Source organism: Corvus hawaiiensis, chromosome 10 (genome assembly GCF_020740725.1).
Source record: "Corvus hawaiiensis isolate bCorHaw1 chromosome 10, bCorHaw1.pri.cur, whole genome shotgun sequence".
Taxonomy (NCBI): Eukaryota; Metazoa; Chordata; class Aves; order Passeriformes; family Corvidae; genus Corvus; species Corvus hawaiiensis.
Genome location: NC_063222.1, coordinates 22,927,621 through 22,951,624, shown reverse-complemented (window position 1 = coordinate 22,951,624; position 24,004 = coordinate 22,927,621). Strand labels below are relative to the sequence as shown.

At 39.3% G+C, this 24,004-nt stretch overlaps 1 protein-coding gene across 2 annotated transcripts in view; it reads left to right on the top strand.

Annotated features, from left to right (window-relative positions):
• Positions 1-24,004, top strand: part of NAALADL2 (N-acetylated alpha-linked acidic dipeptidase like 2) — a 421,863-nt gene that overhangs the window by 75,987 nt on the left and 321,872 nt on the right. For both annotated transcript variants that reach the window (XM_048314549.1, XM_048314548.1), the window contains one exon: positions 13,869-13,947. The gene's annotated coding sequence lies outside the window, so the exon portion shown is untranslated. The remainder of the gene's footprint in view (positions 1-13,868; positions 13,948-24,004) is intronic.

Here is a 24,004-nt window from a genome sequence, read left to right as displayed (position 1 = left end):
TCGTGGATACTTCCCTTCAAGGGAAATAAGGCTGTAAAGAAGGATTTCAGAGAATGTTTTTTGAGGGCCATGAAATTTGTGGAATCATCTTAAACCCAGAAACACTGGGCACATTTCATGTGAGCACAACTGCTCACAACTGCTGTGGACTTTTGTGGAAGTTTTGGCAGGCTGGCTACTCAAAAGATCACATTCCCATGGTCACAGAGATGATTTGATGTGTGTTGTTGTGCATGAACATTTAATGTCAAAACAATCAATTATGCAGCAGGTGTGAGCTATAGTAGAATGATCTCATTTGGCACAGAGCTTGGATAATGTGTAGGAGAGTAGGAGATGGATGGGATAAGAGCATGCTGGAGTAATACCTTCCATTTGCTGAAGCTTAATTTAGTTGAGGAGATGAGCAGTGTTTTTAAAAGAAGTTTCTGATGCATGCATGTTGTTTAATTTGTTATTCTTTAATATCAGTTACAGCTTCATTCAGTGAGAACTGAAAAGTGTGACCCTGTCTTCCAATTTTCTTCTGGTTTTACATAACCTGGAAGAAACAAGGAGTTTAAAAGGTTCAGCACGACACGTTGACTCAGCTCATCATGTGAGCTTAACAGACCCTGAGCAGAAACATGTGCTAGAAGCTTAATATAAATCTTTTATGGAGAAATGGAGTATTATTTTAAGGGCAGAAGTTGGTGCAACAGCATCAGCAGTTTTTAACTGCAGAAGGCAGACAGTAAACTGCACTGTTTACAGTGATAATGGTAGGAAGGTGTAAGGTATGAATCTAGAGTTTAAGATGATGCTGTGTCGCTGTGTTCAGACACAACCATGTGCTCGTGGTGCTTTACCCCGTCTTGTTGCACGTAACAGTCCTGTGCAGTCTGTTTTACCTGCAGCACAGGATTAGTGTCAGTTGAAGTTTTTTTCCACGGGACTGGTTTGCTGTATTTAGCAGTCACCATCCCTCTTGCAGTGGGTTTCAACTTCCAAGTTGTTTTTGTTTCCTGCTGTCCTTCACATTTCTCTTTTCCTCCATGTCCTTACCCACACTTCTCTTTCCCCTCTAGTACTTAAGAATCCCAAGAGTTTCAAAACAAAGAAATATTTTCATTTGAAGTTTCAATTATCAGCTACTCAATTCAGAAACACTTCATCCATCTTTGATATTGATTCAGCTTTCTGTGGTATATGTGTGTGTTAAATATAAGACAGCATAGCTTTTCTTCTGGTTCAGTAGGCTCTCTTCAAGCTTTTATGTAACTGCTTTTCTGTTGAGTGAGATTTTCTGTTTCTTTTTCTCACTGGACAGTACTGATAATGTAAGTAAAGAACAAGGCAACTACACCTTCCGTTTTACCCCCACTTACATCAATTTAGAGCACAGAATGATGCATGGATTAAATAAGAATAATAATAAATACATCTGTGTTTAAAATTCATGGCTGTTCAGAGCTTGACTCTGCAATAATATTCCATTTTCCTTTTTTTTTTTTTTTTCATTCTTCAGTTTTCTGGGCAGGCTGAATAATTCTAATCAGCCATGCAATACCCACAGAGTTGACTGACCAGCACCTTGCAGTGAGCCTGAGACCTAGAGATGTGTAAAAAGGCTCTTCTGGTTATCTTTGAACGAGCAAGACCACGAGTAGTTTGCATTCAATAAGGATGGGGGATGCACAGCTTGTTTGGATGGTGCCCCGTGCTTCCAGAGGAGCAAGGGAAATTGGTGGTTTGGAGTATTTTAGGCTCTGCAGTGAGACTTTTGGAGAACACTGTTGACCACAAGTCTCACTGCTCTCTGGGCTCTTTTCTTTGGCCTTTCCATGTTTTCTCTGCTGCTTCTCCCCAGCCCTTCTTGTCCCAGTTGCTGAACTCCGAACTCCATTTCCCCTAAATCAATCAGGCATGCTTTGGGCAGATTTCTTGTTTGTTATTGGTGAACTAATGAAATCACATTTCAGAAATCTGTAGAAACATCTGCTCCTGGCTTGAGAAATTCGGAATTTTAACCCACAGGGTCAAAATCTGGCAGTTGGAGGCATTTGGAGCCAGATGCTGTGCAGTGATAGTTCAGCAATCCAGCCTGTAGACTGAACTGGCTGCCGTGGGAGCTGTGTGAAAATAACTGTTACTTTATTCCACTCTTTTCTATCGTGTCTTGTTGCCAGTTCTTCCTTTAATGTCCAGTTTACAGAACCTGTGTTACTTTTTTATTTTATTGGGTTTTTTGGGGTTTTTTTTCTGGTATGATTTCGAGCTCAACTCCTTATAGTGTGCATTCTTCCATGTGTAGAAGAATAAATCCAAGAGCATGGAGGAGAAACTCCTTTCTGTAGTAGGTTAATGTATGAATTAATAGTAAGGATCACTTAACTTTGGGCAGAAGGTGAATCATATGGGAGTTGTATTGGTGTTGCAACTGAAAAGGTTTTAAGGTCTGAAGACCTGTTTTAAATGAGTGATTTATTTTTACTCTCCATACTTATTTCTACCCTTCAAAAAGTGCAAAGAATCTGTTATTCTTCTTTGCCACAATGAATAAAGTTATTTCTGTGCTGGAAATAAAGAGGCAATCATGAAAGCTGGAGACAGTTTTTCTTCTGGGTGGGTCATTTTCAAATAATTAACTAATTAATTCATATGCAGAATACTGTTGTTCTTAAAAGCCTTCTGAATTTTTTGTGACTGTTGGTGATGTTTTCTGTACATCAACCTTGAAACAAATTTCAAAACTATTAATTTTCATAGCCTCATTTGTCAGTTTGGCAGCAGTTCATTCTGAGCTTGATGCTAAGCATGATTATTGTAAGTTATTAACTATGCTTACCGTGAATCACCTGAATCTGCCCAGCTCTGCTGGCAAAGTGGTGTGAGGCTCAGAGTGGTGCTGGTACATGTATTTATGACACATGCTACTGTTCAGAAATTTCCTTTATCTTCAGGTTTTCAAGAAAAATGATACTATTTGGTAGCAAGGATAATTTTAGCAGTATTCCTGTCTTACGAAGAAAATTACTGAGCATCTGGAGTTCCTAATATTTTATTTTTTATCCTTCAAAAATGAGCTAGTTCTGTTCTCTGATCCTTAAAATCAATGCCTCAACTGAAAAATACGTCGAAATAACAGGTTACTCTTGGTGTTTAGAGTAATGTTTGGAGGCTGCAGCAGGAGTCTGGCACCTTTTGCATTTGGTTGCTGCCTGAAAACAAGCCCATCTCCCAGCCCAGCCTCTGCCCCAAAATGCTTAAATTGAAATTTAATGGCAGTGGGTGTAGCTGGAGGAGCACAAGTCGAGGTGTGATGGCTTGAATTTTAGTAGGCACCAAAAAAAAAAAAAAAAAAAAAAAAAAAAAAAAAGGAAGAGGGGAAGAAGGTAAGGTAGAAGAGGAGGGAAGCCACGTGTGACCTTCCTGAAGGAAGATGTGTCATGGTTGTGTCAGGTTATACAGTGCAGAGTCCCCGGCCACGACGCTTCAGGAACCAGCTCCCACAGCTCGCTGCTGCGTCTGCAGAAGGTGAAATCACACGTGCAGTGCATCTTAGTGGCCCCTGGAGGTTTCTCTATTGATCTGTGTCTTAATAATGCATAATAGGCAATCAGGGCTTTCCTGATCTTTTCAGAGACACATTGTCAGTGAGAGTTGTAAATCAGCCCGCTGCTGGTGGCTGTGTCTGACCTGCCCTCCACAACACCTCAGTAGCTTTCACTTCCACTGGGACTGCTCCTGACCTTCCCGACCGTCAGGCTTGGGGTTTGGAACAATTACAAGTCACCATTCCGTGGCCTTTCAGCAAGGCAAGATAAATCTGCAATTGGTTAGAAAAGTTATTTCAGAATAAAGTCGGTACGCGTATTAGGATTATTTTATGTTTCTGCAAGCATGAACAAGAACGTTGGTTTCACATTATTAGCCAATTTATGTGTTCTGCCCTGTTTAGGCTATGTTCTCCTTTTGAAGATCATTCTTTTGTAGAATGGCTTAGGATGGGATTTTTGGTTTAGATGCTCGACGAATCAGAATTTTGCAATTCTGATGTCACCCCTGTTCCACCTATTGGAACATTGACTTTTAGCAATGCATACTCTTAAATCAATAGGATTTTTATTGATACTTGCTGGTGACATAGCTAAGTTTGGCAGCAAACTGCAAACATACATTTAAGTAGTGCAGTGGGTTTACTTAGAAAGCAAGAAAATGAGATTTCAGAGTTATTTATTATTGTTGGACACCACCTGCAATACTTGTCTCCTGAGCTACAGGAATTCATAATCACTGCTGTAAAATAAGTCTTTTACCCTTGGCCTTTGAGGGTATTTAACAGCATAGGCTAATAGAAATTGGTATAACTGTGTTACTTCTGTGTGTAAGTACACATTGTGCAAACTCATTCTGATTTTGCATTTGACAACATCAGAAGTTAATTGGATTACCAAAATAATGTGACAGCAACAATGGCACAGAATTCAGCTTACAGCACTAGTGTAAGTTTGTCAGTTTGTATCATCTCATGGCTATTCCCTTTTCCCCCTCACTCTTTTTTTTTTTTTTTTTTTTTTCCCTCCCTAGAAAGGGCATAGCTTGTCATGGCTTTTCTCTGTGTTGGTTCTTTAATAATAATAAAAAAAGCAAAAGCTACTGGGGCGAAAACTCATTTAATTTGCTGAGGAAGTAGGAGAATTGCAGGCTATTTGGGATATTTTGAGTACAATGTTCAATGTTTTATTTATATCTAGCATAATAAATATGCTGACCAGTAATAAGTCAGCAAAACTCAGTGTAGCTGAACTGTTCAGAATGAATCAGCTCCTATTTTTCCTCTAACCTTGGACAGATGGCAGGCTGCTAGTGCTGTGGCTGACCTGGTGGATATCCCTAAAGCAGGATTATCTAAGGAGGGTGAAGACCAGAAGATGCCAATGGTCTGAAGCTGAGAAGCCCAGAGACCTGTCTGGGCAGGGGTAGACCTGGGGTGTAGGTCCCACATCCGTGGCATGTCCTAGCCATGAAATTCCAGGCAGGATCAGGTCATGCATCTTCTCTCCTGGTGAATCCAGGGCAGGATTGAGTGCTCCTGATCCTGAGCAGTGAGGAAGAGGAGGGTCAGCCTGGTGAGGCTTTGTCTCAGGAGTGCTTCATTGGTTCTGAGGGGAAGAAGAGGCTCTTCTCCCTGTCCATCCCCTTTGTGAAAACACAGGAGACTTAACTGCAGTGTCTCCTGAAGGGTGGGATGAGGGAGCACAATTTAGGGCTGGGCAGGAATACCCAACATAATTCAGGATAAGTGTCTCGAGTGCAGTCTGGTTTCATTAGCACCCAGCTCTGAGTTACTGCTGTGTTTAACCTGTCTGGATGAGCTCACTGATTCCTATGCCACAAAACATTTTACTAGATAAAAAGGTATCCAAAACTGTCTCCATACTCTTCGTTGGCATGGGAGCTGCATCACCTTATCCTGGGCTCACACACCCTCTGTGATTCCCTGGACACAGGAGGTTTTAAACTTGCTGAGTGGCCAAAGTCACCTTTTCCCATAGAGCCCCTGAGCTCTCCCATCCCAGACAGGACAGAACTGGTGGATTGAGGCTGAAGATTTCACAGTGGTGAGCACATTTCACACAGCAGCTCAGCCTGTGCTGGTTTTAATTTTTAATTGGTTTAATTTTTGAAATTTGGCTGGTTGTGTGCTAGATGGAGAGAGGTGTGGTCTGTTTTTTTCTCCTTACTTAAAAAAAACCTTGGGCCCCACAAAGTTTCTGTTGGAATTATATGTATATAAAATTTCCAATTTATGAAGTCTTCTGATATAAGGAATTTAATAAAAATTCTGGCAGATTATTATCTATAGTCATGCTATATAAACCTGGTTTTCGGGAGGTCTAGGTCCTAGCAGTTGCAAAATACAACAAATTATTAGATGGAAATAGTTATAAAGTCTGGAAATTGACTTTTTGCTTTTTTTTTATGATTTAATCTATTTATATAGAGAGGCATACTTTCTCTTCCAGCTGGGATGAATCTTGATGAGAATAAAAGTAAAAATAAAATGTGTACTATCTGTATTTTTTTTATTTATTCTGAGAGAGAAAATACAAACCATTCTGAAGATGAACCTGTTGTCTTTGTTCTCCCACTGAGAAATCTGCTTTCCCTCTCATTTGCTTTATTTCTTGTGTGTGAATTCCCTGAGCATGTGAACCTTCCTTTTCCTTAAAGGAGAGAAGCTTAAAGATAAAATATGTTGTGTGTGCCCAGTAAACCTGATAAACTGATACTCCTTTCCTGATATAATTTCAGAGAGTGTAAGGGACATATTCCCAAACCTGTTAAAGTCAACAGAAGTTCTGCCAACTTCAGTGCATTTTGGACCAGGCTGAAAGTGAAATGTGCCACTGAGTATATCATGGCAAGTTATTTTGTTCTCCTGCAGGATGTTTCCTTCCCTTGGTCATCTTGTGTTATGCACTTGCTGCTTTGAAACACTGCAGTGGGGCTTCTTCTCAGTTTGTGGTGGTCTAAGCCAGCAGATAACTTCTTTCACATCAGTATCAAAGAGCAGAACGTGGCTTTAACATTGACAAGAAGCACTTTGGAGACAAAGACTGACCTTTTGAAACTGATGAAAAGGAGACCCCAGGGAATCCCATTAGGAGCAGGGAAGGTAGATAACAGCTCCTTCCACCCAACAAAGGTACAACGTTCTGCTTATTCTTAGGGGACTTTGTAATCGAAGCCAGGTTCTTTGGCCTTTTCTTTCAGTCGAAAGCAGCCATCTGTGTCCTTTAATTTGAGTGATAGATATTCAGTTATTTTTATCTGAATATATAAAGGCAAACCACTGGAGTTGTTATCTCAAAGACAAAGCAAAAGGCCAACGTAAGTTCCCTGTTTCTCCTCATGTAGTGACTTGTACTGGCTCTTCTTTCTTGCAGCCCTTCTCTGGGGCCCAGAGGTGCAGAGTGGGTCCTCAGGTGCTACAAGGGTTGCTCTGGTGGCACTGACATTTCCTTCCCAGCTGTCCTGGCACTCCCCAGAGCAGTGTATCCATCAAACTGCATGTGCTGCTGAGATTCCAATTGCATCTATTGATTTTCCTCGTGCATGTAATATAAATATATGCTGCTCTACCCCTAATATAAGATGTGAGAACTACTATGTCTAGATGTTTTGTGGAAGGTTTAGATGAAAGAAATAGGAAGAGGGAGATAGATTGGGTTGTTTTAACAGTGTTGTTCCTCCATAGAAATATTTAACTCTATTTTCCTCTGTTTTCATTTCTGTTTTAATTGGCCAGAATTTCCTGACTGTAAGATCTTGGGATTCTTGGAGATGCTTCCCTCTTTTTCAACTGAGTCTAACATATGTTTAGGTCTTTTAATTTAACTTCAAAATGATAAAATAGAAAACCATGCATTGTATCCTTTAGACATGAGCTTTAAATAGCAGGAATGGAGATTGGTTATATTTATTTTGCCTGATTTAAAAAGTGTGAGTTTTAGGAGACCTTATGAAAATTAGAAAGACACAACAATTTCTCTGTCATGCCATGGCTCAAGAACTTGATGGTGATCATAACATTCACTTGTTCTGTTTACTCAGGGTTCCTGATTTCAGAGCTTACAGATGTGGCAAGTGGGAATCCAGGGTTGGAGTTTTATAAATATTATTGAATCTACCTCTAACTTTCAGTCTTCTAGTAAGTAAAGTAGTGAAAGCACAAAGGAAGGAGAACCTTTCAGTATTAACTGCTGGATCTGATTGCAAGTCAGAGATCTTGCTATACATCTTTAATAAAATACCAAGAATTAGAGCAGTGATAAAATAGCATTATTTGGATAACAGTTTAGTTACTTCAAACATTAATATAATAAATAATATTGTCTATAAACAAATATATGTAAAAATGTGTTATATAAATACTATTTAAAAAGTAATAAAACTGAGTTTTCTTAGCTTTGAGGGTAGTAACTTCAAATTATTGAAGTGTAGCAGGTCGTAAAGTTGATACTTTTCTTTCTTCACCAAGATGTGAAGACAGAAAAATATCTTTTGTACAGTCATTTTGCTTTCAGGTTCTGTGTCCAGACTTGAAATTGAGAAAGTCCTTTTTTCAGAGGTTGAAAAATGTTGCAGGAAAATTATGGTTTCCTTTAAATTCTTCTTTTCATCATCCAGTGTAATGGGTGCATACTATTGCCGACATGGGATTGTGCAGAAATTGAAAAGATAAATTTGGATGGAAGGTTTTTCTGAAATACTTTCCTTCATTGAGAGAGTGGGAGAAATCTATGGTAGTTATCAAAATTTACTGCAATCATGCTTCTGTGTTTTATGTGTCTCAAAAGAAGAAAAGTAAATGAAAGGAGTCAAAAAGGATTTTTAAAACAGTTGAAAATCTTTGCTCTCAGTGATGCCTTGGCTATTGTTTTAATTTACTTTAGTTCTATGGTAGATCGTAACAGTGGGTGAGTAATTTACAAGAGCAACAAAGCCATCCCATTACTTCTTGGAAATAACAGAAAAGAGCTTTTATATTTAGACAAAGACAGTTTAATTGCAGTAAGCTCTCCTGTGAAATAGGAAAAAAAAGTCAATCCAAGAAAAAAATGTTATTTCTGTGGTCTTAAAGTGGAATGTAGCTCTGTGTTCTTTACCTGCAGCTGGATGTGCAAATTGTACTTTTAATGAGGATGCTTTGAACACTGATCCTAATAGCAGGAAATATAGGGGAGAAGCTTATACCTGCTTGATCTTCTTGATTTGTGAACTGTCTGCTTTTACAAAGACTGGGATGGCTGCACAGCTGGCTTGGGTTCATATTTTAGGCCACTGAAGGTGTTTTCTTGGCAGGGATGAGACTGCCAGAAATCATATCTGTTGTTGTACTCCCTCAAGGGTTTTCACATCACACACCACCTGCCTGACCACATGGACGTGCCTGCTCAGAGCAGGCTGGCTGGGCGAAGAGCAGATCAGGGAAGACAGCAAGAAAGAGATACCTGGTGCTGATGTATTTGAAAAGTGACTGTCACCAGCTGGAGCCTTTCTGATCCTGGGGATGTGCATTCCTGGAAAGCAACTGAATGGGATCCTGACTGCTGCCAATAATTACCAGCTGCCTTTAAACTTTGCCCTAAGCCTTCTCCTCGAATACACTGTGTGTGTAGTATTTAACTGGCAGGGTGGAGCCAGACTGGCTGAAATATTAAATGGCTTGAGATGCCAATGCAGAAAGCTTAAAAAAAATTTAGAAAAAGGAAAAAGCTTATTTGGTTTCTCAGGTACTCCCTAGTATTCACTCCTGCATCACTGTGACTGACAGGTCTTGTTTTGGGCCATGGTTTGCTCTCCTTCCTTCAAGGGCAGAGAAAGGAGAAATGTTCAGTGCAGGGGTGTGTGAACTGTGACCATATTTTGGTGAGGTGCTGGTCACAAGGGTTTACTAGAGGAGAAATCTTCAAAGTCTTGGGGCAGCAAATGGTGACATTAGTTGCAGTTAGTACCAGTTCTGTGTGCAGCACTGTGCACAGTGTCTTGGACTAGGACAGGCTCCCTGCAGGAGGTAGAGCTCTGCATCTGACAGTGGGCACTTTGCACTTCCTGGCAATTCAGGGAACTGTTTGGGAGTTTACCTCTCTAAAGACCCGAGAATAAAAGCCTGTAACTCTGCTGCTTGACTCTAGCCCCTTATCTTTGGGGGCTAGATCCTTGTGTACTGTACAACCTGACCGTGTATCCAGACCCTTCCCATGCTGTGGCAACTCCAAGGTTACACACAGTGGTGTCTTTCACATGTGTGGATACCTTGATCTCTCTTCTACACTGGTAGATTTGAAAGACCACTGTAACTCCTCTTTCTATTCGTCAGCCTTTTGAGGAAACGCTTTTGGTTTCCCCACGTAACTTCTGAGATGCCGTAGGTTTCTGTGTCAATACTGTGCTGTAAGACAGTGGGTACAAATAAGGTGGTGAGAATAGGAGCAGTTTCTGTAGTGTGTCCTTAAGAACCAGCAGACTTACCTCAAGTACCATTAATTCTTGATTGGGGCATGCCGAGTTTGTCAGAGGAGCCATCTGCCACCTCATTCTGTATGTGTATTTATTTATTTATTAGTAAGGGGAATCCCGACGCCTCACATGGAAGACCTGTAAGGGGAATGATGTTTTTTATGCAGCTTCCTGCAGAAGATCTTGCCAAGAAGGATGGTTTAGCTTTTCTTGTTGATTATTTCTCCTGATACGCTGCATCATGATGAGTTCCTTTTTATATTGTGTTCACTGACTGGTTTCTGACTAATATGTCTTGATATTTGCTACACGAAGTGACATACAAAGAAGCTGTCATCACCAGCTGTGCAGAAGACATCTGAGAAAACCAACACTAAGTACTAAGAAGGAAATGAAAATGTCTTTTCTGCCCTGCTAAATTTGACTTTTGGTAGTGTTTTTTTGCCGTCTTTCTCATTTGGCTCAACATGCTTGGCTACTCAGAAAGAGAAACATTTTGCTGGCTGCCTCTTGCATGATCTCCAGGTGCACAGGCCAGTGCCCAGTTTCCTGCAATGCAGAAATAAGTCAGCTGATTACATTTCTGATGCCTTTCTGAAACCTGTGATCTTTAGGCTCTCCTCAAATTTAAGGCATATCAGGGTAGGTTACTTCTGTGTGTCTAAAGGGTTTTACACTGGAAAATAAATGTTCAGCCCCTATGACGAATAATTTACTGCTCTCTTAAGAGGGGAGAATAGGAAGTAAGCTATTACCATAAAAGATTTTACTGCAATTTTCTTTTGCATAAGCTTAAATTCTGTGTAGAGAGGTTGTCAATTAGTGTGCAGATTTTTTTAATTGGCTATAATAAAAAGCTAATTGGTGTTTTGCTTAAAGAATGAATTAAGAAAGTGTTGCTATAGAAACTTTACATGTGTATAGTGCTGCTCTACATAACAGTGGATATAATAGTCTAATGACCTTTCTGAGCCAGCTGTAATGTCAAAGAAAATGTGTTAAATTCAGGCTGGCTGCAGAGATCATTAAGGAGTTTGTGACTTCACCCATTTCATTGCCAGAAAGTGTCTCTGGCATTGTCTCATAGAATGTTTCTCTTGACTCATGTCAAACCGTATAACAAATGCTGGTCTCAGAAGACCTGAACTTTTGTAAAATCCGAGTGCTCCAATTGTGAATGTGTAAACTGATCTGTAATCTGTCAGGCATAAAATGTACTACTGGGAAAAATTCATTTTCATAATCTGAGAAAATGTGATGATGGATTGAAAGTGGCAACATCTAATCCATGAGCTGTTGTATCCTTGTATCCCTCCTTCCTCCCCTGCCTTCTCTACCCACTGAATTCTGAGCCTCATGTGAAACACAGGAATTTTAAGTGAAATAGGATTTCTGCTCTAATTTGCAATATTCTCTCCCAGCAAAAAATACTTACCTTCTCAGATACAAACTTTGCTGAGGAGTGAGTAATTTCTTCAGGATTTGTAAACAGGAATTTTTTTTGCCTTGGGCTAATGCTTCCCTACTGAAATTATTTCAGTCATTATCTGTACCTTTGCTAGCTGCATAAAAGTTGTATATAGGTGGCATGGACAAAAATTTCAAAGCATATGATGAACATTGTCATTCTTATCAAGAAAGGTGGTCACTAATGAAATAAATGGCTCCAGCTGGTAAAACTGAAACATGATCTTTTGTTTTCAGTTCCCTGATCCTGAATCTTGTTATTATGTCACTAGACAAATTGTTTTGCCCCTTTGTAACTGTGTATGTAGAAGATGTAGGGGTGTGAGCACCTGCAGTTATTAGTCATGGTGGCAGAAAAAGACTTAAAATGTTCTTCATGTCCAAATGTGAGAGACAGGAAAAAACTATGATCTGTTGACATTTTGTGGAATCTTTCACTGTGAGGGTTTTTTTTTCCACTGGTTTTCAATTAAACAAACAAAAAAGCCGCCATTTTGTGTCTGCTAAATTTGCCCAGCACTTGTTCTTCAAACTGGTAAAACACAACCACACATGAGTGATTAATGTATGATCTGATCTTTTTTCTTTTCTGTCCCTTCTTTTCCTCTCAGTAAATGCTTAAAAAACAAAAAAAAATCAGCCTTCTAAGTGGGTGAATTTAGGAGAATCTCTCAGAATTCTGTGGAATTACACAGACAGCTTCTTTCTGTACCTCTGGGTCAGGACTGAGTAGTGTCATAATTTGCAGCTATTCTTCCCTTGATACACATATGTAAGCCCTATTAGTGTTAATGCCTTTTTGAAATGCTTCCCTGATATGTTCAATATCTACTACTGTGTCCAAACTCTGAAGTCTTATGACTTGCATGGCATGTGACTGTCTCTAGAGCTTAATAGAAAGTTGGATTTAATCTCATAGTTCATCTTTTGAGCAATAAAACTGTAAGAAAGATAAAATGTTTGAACGTGAAGCTTTTATCTGGGACCTGTGAGCAAATAAGTTTTTTTTCTGGTCCAGGGAAAGGACTGGGGGTTTTTTTGTTATTTTTTTCAGCTTCCTTTTATCTTGCCCAGTAAGATCATGCATTTAATGTGTGCTTACAGCAGCTGTATAGTCTAGAGGCGTTGTTTTGCAGAAGAGTAGTACAATACTGTATTTATGATTGTCAAGGAAATGTGATTTTTGGAACTCAGTAAATCCATCCTTCAGTTTAAATTTTTGCTGCTTTGCTGCAGTTCATTGTCAACTGTCTTTGCAAAGAGGGGCTGGGATTTTGAAGGGCAAATCATGAATTTCCTTTAGGACTGGTATTGTTCTCTCAGTTTTACTTGACTGTACCAAGCTCTGAGCATCCTAGTCTAACATTGCTATTCCTGCTTTAACTGTAAAATCAGTAAAATTTATATTAAATCCAAGTATGTGGAAGATGGAACTTCTGCTGGTTCAGTGTGTTATTTGTTTATTTGGATTAGTGCTGGTTAGGGTCCTACAAAATGCAGTAATGGAAGAGCTGGGTGGGTTCTGCATTTTGGACATTGAAAAGAAGTCACAGAATCAATGAGGTTGGAAAAGACCTCTGAGGTCCAACATCACCGTGTCAACTGACCATGACACTGAGTGCCACAGTCTTTCCTTAAGCAGTCATGGTGCATTTCTCTTTTTTTTTTTTTTTTTTTAATTACTTCTTTACTTATATGGTTGTGTTTACAGAAAGTTATGACAAAAGTTGGTTGCTATTGGTCCTTTTCCCCCTTTGTTGTATAATTTATGTAGTGCAGCAATGAAAGCTTATTAGTGGAGCAATCTGTGGAATCTTTATAATAAGCCTTGATTACAACTGAACTTCAGTGAGATGCACAGAGACATTTTAAATATGTACTCAACTACCTTGTTTTGCTTGGGGAAAGAACACACTGACAACTCCTGAATTTCATTAAAAGAAGGAGGGAGATTTATATGGGTGATAATGAGATTGTTACTGGGAAATAGGTGAAAAACTGAAATTACCATAATATCAGTGTTTTTGGGTTTTTTTGTTATAAGAACACTTCCAGTTTACTGATGGGTAACCAAGGCAATTGTTTATTGTTCAGTGTTTTGTAGTATAGCAGAAGTGCCACCACAAACTCCCTGCTGAGGAATCAGCTGCTTTTGTGAAACAGACCTTGCTGGATACAAGAACATTGATTTAAACATTTTAGGCAGCCATTTGGTTTCTTTAAGTAAGAAAAATACTTCCTAAGTATCATCATGCTTCAAAATATGTTCTCATTTGCTGCTGTGTCAGGAAAACACATCTTCTATTTGTATTTACAGTTTGCATCATTGCAAATGGTCAGTTTTCTTTTTCAAGGAGTGGTATTATAAAATGTGATGTGTTCTTTTTTTGCAGGGAATTAGTGTAGAGGCCAGATTGAAAATATGCCTTCGTGACAAAGTCTCTACAAAGCTGATCCCATCTTGGCTTTAAGGTAAATGAAAAAAAAACCACTATCAAACACCTCTTCTAACTTCTCATCATGGTCATTGTTCAGCTTGGAAGAAATGTGAGGCTATCACATGCTCAGAATAAAGAAAGTATTTTAAAGAGTTAAGTTGGAAAACTTAAAATTGAGTCAAAATAAAGTGTAAGCATAAGCCAGTAATTTGGGTTTGGCTTCAGTAATTAAAAGAAATGACAGACAGTGGCATGAATGCTTATGTGTCTTGCATACTGCCTTGGCAACTGTCTGGTTTTGTCTGAAAACTGAATATGCATATGAAGGAGAGATCATTCTAATTGAATGGAAAATACGAAATTAAAAAGGCAACAAAGTATAAATAATTGAAAATCAGGTTGCAACTGTGAGCTTCTGTATGTTGGGAGCTCAGTTGCAAACAAAATTGGTAGAACGGGAATTCACATTTTTCTTCCTCTTAATTTTGCTTTCATGGTACCATACTCCTGGTATAGGGAGCAAGGCAGTGAAAATGATGAAGGGGTAATTAAATATCTGTAGGAAAGTAAGAGCCAAACCAGAGACTAATTTTCAGCACTCTACAGCTTTCATTATATATGTATATGCTTTGATTTCTCATGTATATGGAAAATGTATCCTCTAACTGCATATTTTTAGTCTTTCTCCTCCAGAATTATTTAACTTGCTGTGTTCCGTAGTAGGATGTGGCAAACTTGTTTTGTTTGTGAAATCATTGCAGAAAAGAATCATTTTGAAAACTTTGTGAACAGTTAGCTACCTGTGAGTACAGCTAAGTATTCTTAATCTCAGCTAAGTGTCCTTTATCATGGTTGTAAGTCACTGGAATGTTTAGCATGTCTTGTTCATTCGTTGAAATCACTCAGAATGGGTAATTTTCAGTGTTTGAAATTTTCTATTCTCCATGCCCTGCTGTGTCTGTGGATGAAGGCACCACTGAAGTAGCTGTACTCAAAAAGCTTTATTTTCCCCACATTTAACCAATGCAAGTAAATGTAACAGAAACTACCTACTATTTCATATCCCAGTATTAGGGTTGTGATACTGGCACATGCCATAGAGCCAAGTTCCAGGAGCACAATAAATTGGAAATATTCACCATCAAAGTATGTTCAGTTGTGTACTTGGTTCAAGGGCCGAGGATTTGCTCTTCAGTGCCAGGTATTTCTAGAACCAAATCAGATCCAATAATTGTTGGTTATTTGATGGCAGCATTAAGGTGATACAGGAGTGGATTTCAGCTGAAAGAGCTGTGTCCTCCCCTCTGTCCTCAGCGTGGCCCTGCCACTTGCCCTGTTCCCCTGGGGACACTTGGGCTGCAGTGTAAGGAGCTGGATGAGAGCTGCTCTGGCTGAGGGCTCAACCTGGGGCTAGGAGGGGAGGAATCTTCACCTTCATTTGCACTGCCCAGCTCTGTTGGGGCTGCAGGACTGCCCTGCTAGTGCCTGCAAGTGGAATTGAACCTGTGGCTTGAGGAAGACAGAGAGACAACTGCTTCAGAGGTGGGGTGTATTTACATTGATACTAAGAGCTGGATCAGTACTTCCAGTGGTTGAGGTACTGGTTTGTTTCCCTGGAATAAGTTAATGATAACACATTTCTGCTTCTCAGATCAGTTGGTTTTTATTTACCTTGGCACGGTTTAGAAGAGCACTTCCTCATGTTGAATGCCATTCTTCTGGATTTAAAAACACCTGTCATCTATTGCTTTAATTTTTACAAATTGAAAGGGCACTTTAGTACTGTCTGATAGTATTAGATGATGTCCATTAATGTCAACTTTTAACAGAACCCTCTTCCTAATACAACCATACCTTGCAGTCGTGCTGTACCTTTCACTACAAAGCAATTATCTGAGTTGTGTGAATTGGCTGAAATCTATCAGCTATTAAAACTCAGAATGCTGCTTCTGCTTGGAAAGAAAGTCATGTTGTTTAACTTCCCTCTCCCTTTCATCCATCTCTGAGAGTGGGAGCCTGTGTGAGGGAGAAAAGAAAGGGAGCCTGATGGTGCTTAATGGCTGATGAATACAGTCAAGGATACAGGAACGGTTGCCTGGCAACCTGGGAGGATGGGCTGAGGTCCCTTGTCACTACACAGGAGTTGACACTGGCTCATCTCTTGAGCTCATGAAGACTGACTTCCGAGGGTTTGCACACTTTATCCTCAATATGTATGGTGGCTGGGTTAGATTTGTATCTTACATGTTTTGTCTCTGTGTATTTCATGCTTCTAAAAAGAAACACAGGAAGAACGGAAGCAAATCAAGCATTTCACTTAAAGGAAGAAAATGTGTGCTTCCTGTCCCATGCAGTTATTGTGCTTTCAAGATGAGAGCTGTGTTTAGGAAGAGATTGGCCTAAAACTGAGAGCTCTTAAACCTAATTCCAGGTAAAGTTCTGTTTTCGTAGTCCGAGAGCCCTCTGTAAATTATCATTAGTGCTGAAAGATGATGAGCTGGGGTTTGTGTTATAATTGCAGCCTTGAGAAGAAGCCTTTTTGTAGTTAAACACAGCTCTGAAGTGACACATCTGCTTTGTTTCCCTTCTTACACAGAAATAATGTCAGGCTGTGAACACACTGAGGACTGTGACAGACTTGACCTTGTACAAGTTGTTCTTAAACAATTCAAATGGATTTTGAACATGGGTGTCAGCTTGAGGGGTGGATCTCTCTTTGTGCTGCAGTAGAGTTGTACGTAGGTGGTGCTTCCTTAGGGAGGTGGTGTTAATTTGGTGTTCCCCAGAAGAATTTTTAGGGAAAGTACATGGACATTACTACACAAAGGTTGTTGCATCAAGTGAATATTGATCCAGTAACTATTTTTCTTTTCTGTGGAGATAATTATTAAGGAAAAAGGTGTGCAGCTGGCTTGCAGAGGCTGTGCAATCCGGTGTATTTTGGATATTGCCATAGATGGTAATTTTTGTTGCCTTTTTTTTCTCAGAACCAACTTTGGTGCCTAATGATGTGCTTTGGTGCCAAAGCTGTAGGAGACAGGTTTGGTTCTTGTTTTGAACTGGTGGGTAAAAGATCTTCCTGGAAATTTTGTGCCTATTTCTTACATCGGGCAAAAAGTGAGGTTAAAGTGTGTGTGTATATCTACAATTATATCATCTTGGGGATTCTTAAACAAAAAAATCAAATACCTCCCTCTTACTGGTAAGAGCAATTGTCATTTGCCAAGTGTTTGCTTCCCTTTTGACTTGTTGAATTCAAGCTTTTTGTTAATGGTGGTTGTTGTTAAGGCTGAAACTTTAGAGCATTTTGGCATATTCTGAAACCTGACCAGCTGTCAAAATACAGAGTGTTTGCATGGGAATGTATTGATGGAATTTGCAAAGAAATCCATTAAATTTACTGCAGGCTTTGTAATTGTCAGACTTGGAATAAAAATCAGATTTTTATCAGTGTTTTCATCTAATTTTCTTTTTCTGCACAGTCTATTCTTTCCCTCTCTCTATCCCCATGCAAACACACAGAGGCCAGACAGCAGCAGCCAGTTGTGTGGAACTACTTCCTTGTACCTGGAGATCCTCAGAAAATCAGGTGAAAGGCTTGAAATGTTTCAATTTGGACAGCTAAAGCCTTGAGGCCATTGTCATTAACAAAATGATCTTTCTCCTTCCTTCTCTTGTAAGCCGTAGCTTCTGACTTACTATTTATCTTTTTAATGGTTTATACTTATATTACAAGCCCTGAGTTTGCTACAGGGTATTGAGAAATGTTTCGTAGCTCATGATGATTCATTGGAAAGTTTGGATAAACTGCTGTGGACTGTATTTCGTGGTAACTTGTATTCTTTAGGGCAACCTTGGTCTGGGGCAAGATTGCTCTTTCTCATCATCTGCACATGTAATTGTCTGTGGATAGAATTGTATTAACTCAAATGTAACCACCAGGACTAAGGAGCTGCCACTGCACTGGTGTTACAGAAACTTTGGATCCAAGGATTTGAAGTCATGCTTTAATCTGCTGTATCAGTGAAGGAAAAGATTAAAATTGTAAGATGAATCTGTGTTCATGTCCAAGGTGTCCAAACTGTTGGCTGCTTACTCCCCTATAGCAGATTCTAAGACAGCAAAATACCTTAAAAGTAATTATAATTAAACCAAGACAATAGGTAAGCTTTTTTTTTTAACTGTGGGCAGTCAGTATTATTCTGTCTGTACAATTCATTTCTGCTGAAAAAAGCCTGACAAACTTCTTTAATGTTACCAGAATTGTTCTTTCATTTGCAATCAAATGGAATAATTTTAAACTTTAAATCACTGTTGTCCATCTTTGCTACGGGATGTGAGTGGAGCATATTAAATGCTTTCAGCATTTTGTTGGAATGCCTGCTGCTGTCTTAGGAAATTTCAATATTACTGATCTGTTGAAACACTGGTTACATTGAAACATTGATTAACGAAACTTACACTATGATGCTTTAAACCAGCCAGTTTTGACACTTTCAAGTGACTTTTGCAAGGGTTTTAATCCTTTTTTACTGACTTGTATTGTAGTAATTTCTGTTGGGCTGCTGCATTTCTTATGGGACTGAAGAATAGAAAATCATGGAAAGATCAGCCCAGAGCAGACAAGAGTTAAAAGATTTTAAATTTTGTGTGTGTACCATGAGCACTGTATGAGAGTGAGATTCTGATTTCTTTTCTTAACTATGGACACAAAATTAACTTCTCATCCTTCATTTTGGCTTCTGTGCTGTTTTGTGTTACATAATATCCCATCCATTTGAGATATGGAGGCAATTTATTGATTAAAACATGTGATACAACAGGAAAAAAGGGTCATGGCTGATGCATTTTAGATCTGATTTCCTATGTTGTTTCTGTATTTAAAAAATCCATGTGAAAATATAGTAAGCAATGCAATTACTGCATACAAGCAAATACCAAGCCAACAGCTGTGTTTTCTAAGAGTACAGCACTGCTACTGGAATTGGGAAAAATAAAACTTTATTGTGGATTTGGGGAGAAATGAAGAACAGTGCTAATCTAAAAATAATTTGTCTTTTTTTTTTTTCCCCTCAGTTGGGGAGAATAAGATTTTGCTACCTTTACTCTCTCTGGAAAAATAAAGCTCCTTCTGTTTTTTAGCAGTACTGCAAAGCTGATTCAGAGATGCAAACAACAATGAAGAGTGTTATTCCATGCTAGAAAGGCTTTGTATGGGGAGTTACTTATGGTGAATAATTGATCTAACAACTAGTTTGGAAAAAAGGAGGCATTTATTCAGTCTGGAGCACAACTCTGGTGTGGAGATTGTTCTGGGTCAGAACCTCGGCCTCGCTTTGTGGAGTCCCAGTGCCTGCCCATCTGACTTTGCAGAGTAGTTAAAAACTAATGAAATGTGCTTTACTACAGCCTAATGAGCTGTGCTTTATCTGCAGAGGGCTGTAAGCAGGTGTGATATGCAAGGCTGTCACTGGAGAGGAGGGGATGGGGAGTTAGGCTGTGCTGAGCTGAACGTGTGCCCTGCACGCAGCACCTGGGTCAGGGAGGCTGTGCTCACCTTCCAGCCTGCCAGCAGCAAGGAAAACTTCTTGTTCCCCTGGGTGTGCTCCTGCAGGGGCTGATCAACATTGTTTAAGTACCAGGAAACACAGATGTAGTAGGAAATAGTGGATACCTTCCTACTGTGCAGTTGGTGAAGGGAATGGCTTACCGGAGCTTCAGGAGACAACCACACCCGGCACAAGAGGGCAGCAAGTCTGCTGGCTAGGAAAGTAATAAATGGGTATGGGAGTATCAGGTTAAGAGGCTTTTCTGGTCAATATGCACCCTCATTTGTCCATAGGTGTGATGAAAAGTATTTTTCAGACACCTCATGCAGACAGGCACCCTGTGTAGCCTGATGGACGATGTGATGAGGCAGAGTTTGGTTGCTTTGCTCGATTCTGGAGGGAGCTGTTTGCCAGGCTCTGCTTGATGGCATGTGTGGATTGCAGCTCATGGCATTGTAGGAGCTGCCTGTCCTGCTCTGCATGGCAGTACCACACAGTGAGGTCGTTTGTAGCACAGTATTGCTTCTCTGTAGGATATACATAGATATGTATCTTTATATATACATATATATGTGTTTTACAGCTCTTCTGTTGTAACAGTCTTTAGTGATTGAAGATTCACACATAAGATTCTTCCTGGCTCTTCTATATTTGCTGGGGTAGAAGATATTTCAGCATTCAAGTCTTCATTGGCTTGAAAATCCATCTCCATATTAAATCACTGTATTTCATATAGTAAATTTGTTTTAAAAGCTTACATATGTGCCTGGAATGCAAGCTGACCTACTTAAACCACAGCCCTTCCCAGCTGTGCTAGATGGATCTAGAGATGTGTGTTCATCTTGCCAAGATCTGAACCCATTTTGGAAGAGGTGCTTTTTCTAAAAGAGCAGACTAAGGATAAAATGGTGATTTTTTTTTTTTCTTTTTTAGAGCTGATCTGCTTTTGATTTCCTGTATTAGGTTTCTAGACTCTGTGCTTCCTAAGGTGCTCTTAGAATAGTAAGATTTACTTCTTAGTTGTGCAAGATGGAGTTAGTATTAGCATTTATAACGTGTCTTGCTGACAAACTTTCTTCATTCCCTCACTCTTCCATTCTCCTTTTTTAAAGCTACTTACTTTTGTCATGCAATTTTTCCTTTGCTTTCAGTTATAACTACAAGATTCATCAAAAGTAGGGGTGGTAGAAATAAATTGAGAAGAGATTTTTAAGTCGAGCAAACAGCATCTTTAAAAAGCACTGGTTTAATTCTGCTGTTTTCCTAAATAATCAAGTGGATCAAAGGGCAGGGAGATTGTTTTCATTATGTTTTGTGTACTCTGCATTACTATCATTTATAGCCCCAGATTAAAAAGTATCATCTCCTGTGCATCAGACCTTTATAGTAGTTTAATTTTGTTGAATACAGAAAAGACCAAATTAGAAGGAAACAGGGGAAACTAATCCTCCTGTTTTCTACCTTCTGCAGACCAACTTCACAGTAATGTGTCTGTAGCTTTGGCTTCTGTGCACTCATCCTTCAGCTGCTGAGGTCTGAAGCTGCTGAAGCTTGAGTTGCTATTTATTTTCTACAGACTTACATTTTCATTAACTAGGAAGTATAAAACATTAGAAGTGAATCAGGAGGCCATTGCTGATTTTGATTGCTAACTTTTTTTTTTGAGGTTTGGTTGCTAAAGCTCTGGGATTGAAAACTGAGGAGCGGGAACTGATTAGAAAATGGAATTCAAAGGAACTTAAAAAAATTGCATTTTGATAAAGCACCTGTTTTCTTTGGAGGGAAAAATACCTCTGTGAGGAAAGTGGTCTTGTTTCAGCCTTCCAAATCAGGATTTTGAGAGTGAAGAAGAGATGCTGAGTTTTCTTATGGTCATAAAAGTAAAACAGGTCACAAATTTTGGTACATTTGTCAATCATGTTAGGACTGATAAGTCTCAGAGAGACAGAACAATTACCCATAATTCAGGTATTGTGAAAATAATGTATGCATTATTAACAAAACAACAAAAAATAATGAAGCCACCTTCTTTCTACATAATAATAAATTCCCTTGGCATGTGATTTTCTCACTCAGCAAGGGATTAGGGAGAGCTTGAACAACATGTCAGTCATTTTGCTGGATGTGCTTTTGAAAAAGGAGACTGCTCTTCTGTGCAAGCATCCCCAGCAAAGTGGCCAGGGGGAAAAACACCTCCTCTGGGATCTGGAAGACCTAAATCTTAATTCTGTTCAGTCCACGTCAGTGAGTTTCAGGTCAGAGCGGTGTTTTGGAGCCTTTGCTGGTACCTTTAGTAGTTAGCTGTGATTAATGCTTAGAAATAAATGGGAGCAAATCTATTTTGTTTCTCACTAAGCTCCAAAGTGGTGATGTTTGCATCTGAGTGAAGTTTTATACCACAATATCCTTGTAACTGGTGAAAAAGTGGTTAGCACAACTAGACTTGGAAGTAAAACTTGGGCAAGGCGAGGAATGTGGGATGAGCTTCTCATCCATGATGGAGCAAGTCTTTCTTGGGCTTTGCTCACTGCTCAGTGCTGTTTGTGCAAGGTCTCTGCTGCTGGAACTCATGCTTTTTTTTTTTCAGTGCATCATTTGCATAGACACTGAAAACCTTTTTCACTGTGGTTTTTGAGACTGATTATCCTTGCCTTTGTGTTTAGTCCATTTTAATTGTGGAAGAAAATATTTCTCCATCCTATCTCCTGTTTTAATTGAGGTTGTAGCTTAAACAACTGCTTGTTAGAGGCAAACCAAATCATGCTGTTCCTTTTGCTGTACCATTTTTCATGAGATAAATGAAATAGCCATGTTGCTCTTAAAAACAACCAACCAGTACTAACAACAAGAAACCCTGAGCACCAACAATATACAAACATCAGAATCTGTGTCCCTCTGGTTTAAGGAGGCAGACAGGATTGGCACTGTCCCTTTTCTCCCAGCACTCCTGCCATTGTTGAGGGTGAAATATTTGTTATTATTATCTTGTCAACACTGTCAGCCCATGATGCCAGACAGGTGGTCACTGCAAGAAACTTGGTGGGCTGCTTCTCTCCTGTGATACACTTTAAAACACGTGGTTATCAAGGAGTAAATGTTCAAAGAGCCTTGATCAGAATCATCTTAGCAACAGTGTAAAAGAAATCTGCATATTCACAGTTCTTATGTTTCAGTTCTAGATATTATTTTTATTATCTGTGCAATTTCACATGTAATAAGAGAGTCTCATTATTCACATCTTGGAAACATTGGAACAATATTCTTTAGAAAAAAACAAAATGAACCCCAAAACACGTATTTCTGCTCCCTTTGTGGAGTATGTAGAGTAACAAAACATGTTACCAATAAAGAATGACACCACCAGTTAGCTGTTGGTGATATTGCTTTGTTTGCATTAGTTCTATAAAATTACAATATTCTTGAGTAAAAGTGAGAGTCCTGAGAGCCATTGGGCCAGCACATAGAGGAAACCTTTGCTTTTCTAAAGGTTTTCAGTTGTGAGGGCCTCTCTCTAGCTTTGCAGAGCTACTCTAGGAAACTTGTGACAAAATTAATATTCTCTGCCAGTTCTTAGCACTATTAGTGGAGTGTGCTCTGTTTCTAATGACATTGAATTTAGGCTTAAAGTCACCCATGGTGTCAGCAGGATGATGCAGTGATCTGCTTGCCATGGCTTAATGCACAGCATAATAACTGAATTTTCTCTTTTTTAGCCCTGATCACAACAATCATCAAATTATGTTTCTGTTCACTGACTGTCAAATGCACTCTTTAGACTGAGAAATATTGTATCTGATGTGCAGTAAATGCAGAATCACTTTCTCTGTTTTTTTTCTCTGGGAGCAGAACAAAGCCACTGAATTTTCACACTTGGGTCTTTCTGGAGAGGGTGAATGAATTAAGAGTTCCTCCTTTGGAAAACACTCTGTTTAAATCATTGCACACAACTGAGCACAACAAACAGTTTTAGGGGAACATAAAAGCAAGAAAGCCACTTCTCACCATCAGTTGTTGTTGGGAGAGGGAGTGTGAAAAATCTTGAGTTTCCGTCCTTCTTGTGCTATTCCCACTTGTAGGCTTCATTTCAAGGGAAGAAGTATTTTCAGTACTATCACTCTCATCTCTTGAATTCTTAAGAATATTTAAGAGTTAACAGAAGGTGATGTGAGAAAATGCTAGAACTTAAACTACAAAATCCTTCTGTAGGTGCTAAAAGCCTAAAATCAAAATCTTACTCTTGGAGGGAAGTGCTGGTACTCAGTAGCTAAGGAGAAGAGTTATTTTTGTTGCCTTACACTTCAGTTTTCTTTGGAATGAGTAGCTCTCTTTATGGGGGTGGGGGGACACCTTGCAGAATACAGTAATGAGGGTAAAAACTAATCATTGTGATTTTTCCCATGCTTACAAATAATACTAACATAGATTAAGGATTTCCCTTCCAAGACATGGACAGTTTGTGTTTGGAGAGGGCAGTAATGCTTTAGATGTTTCTGTCTCCTCAGTTAATTACCAAATACATTTTGCTTTGCACTGCAGAACTTC